Consider the following 2,073-nt stretch of genomic DNA (forward strand, 5'->3'; position numbering starts at 1 on the left):
CTCAACAGGCGTAAGAGAAACAAAGTGTTCGCGGCAGTAATCCACCTAACCTGTTTGTCTCCGATCGAGAGAGAGGAGTAAGGTAATAATAGACTTTGAGATGCTTCACTTCGCAAAAAAAAAGGAACGATCGAGCCCGCTTTGTAAAGAGAGAAACAGATGAAAAACCTAAACCCTCGTCTTTTAATAAAAGTCAAAAACAGACTCGGTTCATAACAAACCGTGATGGTTTTGTTCTAGTTTTAGTTTTTGGCTGATATATTTGACCGGTTTGACCCTATTTAGATAACTTCCAATATAATTTTATTTACCTATAAAATATAGAAACTCTATAATAAAAATGACTTTTATTCCATGTATTTTTCTATTTTCTCCTCTAAACAGAAATATTTTAGTAATAACGATTTTTATTTATAAAAGTTGTAAATTTTCCTATTTACATTTACTTTCAAAGCTTTTAAAACTTGTGATATTGTTTACATTTAAAAATTATTATAAAAAATCTTTTGTTTGTCAAAAAATACTCATACTATATTCCTTGATTCCCAAGACTTGATTTGAAAGATTAATTTCTGCTCCACGACTGGAGTAAAGTAGTCAATGCCGCATGAGACGAACCGGTTTTTATCAAGGCTGATTCGGCTGCATTCTTCATAGCCTTGGTTCTCTCCGTAACCGGACCATCCTCCATTATCTCTTGGACTCGTTTGTCCACCTCCGTTGAGCTCACGAAACCCGTCTCCGATTCATTCATCGGGATTCCAATCTTGATCTCCTCCGAAATCACCACTCTGTTAAGCCTCTGTTCAGCGTACAACGGCCATGCAACCATTGGTACGCCTATCATATATATCAAACCAAGTGAATTAATCATACTGAACATTACATCCCACGCATATTTATATTATATATTATATAGTTGAAATGTGTGTTTGCTTAACTTACCTGCAAAGACAGCTTCACGAATTGAATTCCAACCGCAATGAGTGACAAATCCGCATGTACAATATCTCGAGAAACAGAGCTCCTCTGCTATGGCCTTGGTTGCTCTGTTACTAAAGCATCAAACGTATTGATAATAATCCCTCAAGATTTGTAGACCTGTTAACATAACATTATAAAAACATTGTAGACGTCGTTGGATGGAGAGAGAGACGGATTTTGGGAGAGGATGATCTTACTTAACTTAACTATAGACCCTACTAAATGACATCGTTGGGGAAAGAATAGAAAAGTTGATGGTGATGATCATGATGATATGGTTTAGTGTCACGTCTCTTTGATTGCCAAACGATTAATTTCCACTAACTCTGCTTTAGTGACACGTCTTCACCATTGCCAAAAGATTGATTTCCTTTAACTGTTTTGGAGGAAACGACATAAAATCAAACGGACCAATAAATCCATGAATCATGGTTTCACCGGACGACAAAATAAAGGATTAAAGTCATAAGGCAAAGCAACAACATTAATCTTCTGATATGGGTGAGCGAGGGTGTGTTGTGACGTTCCTAGACGAGACAAGTTTCCTTTCTAGCCTCTCCGCAGTTGAGGACCTGGGTCTTGAACTCTGATAACTCCAAGATCAATTCTTCCGAGTGACAACTTTCGCATCGTTCAGTTAGATGCTTTAAATTCTTCACTTTCACTTGGTTTACCGTTTCTACCTGGACCCCCAAGTTAAATGTAGATTATATACATGTGCTAATTTTATATGATTCATTAACAACAGTAATAAATAAATGATCAGCAAGAAACAAATCACCAGATGATCTTCTAAACTCGTGTATCGTTGATTGATCTCATCAGCCGTTAAGACCTACACGAAAGAGAAAACAAATGATCTCTTACATAATTGTCTTTTTAGGAAAATATATAGGCGACAAAGAATATATATATAAGACCATCATCGTCGGTCATACTACTAAAAATATCTTATGAATAAACTAAGATTAAATTTTAAGACATCCCATAATTTGATGATATGAAATGTCTCTGCCTAGACATTAAACATCTAAAGAAACCATTGTTTTTTTTTTTTTTTTTTTTTTTTTTTTTTTTTTTTTTTTTTTT

The sequence above is a fragment of the Camelina sativa genome, chromosome 15, assembly GCF_000633955.1.
Source record: "Camelina sativa cultivar DH55 chromosome 15, Cs, whole genome shotgun sequence".
Taxonomy (NCBI): domain Eukaryota; kingdom Viridiplantae; phylum Streptophyta; class Magnoliopsida; order Brassicales; family Brassicaceae; genus Camelina; species Camelina sativa.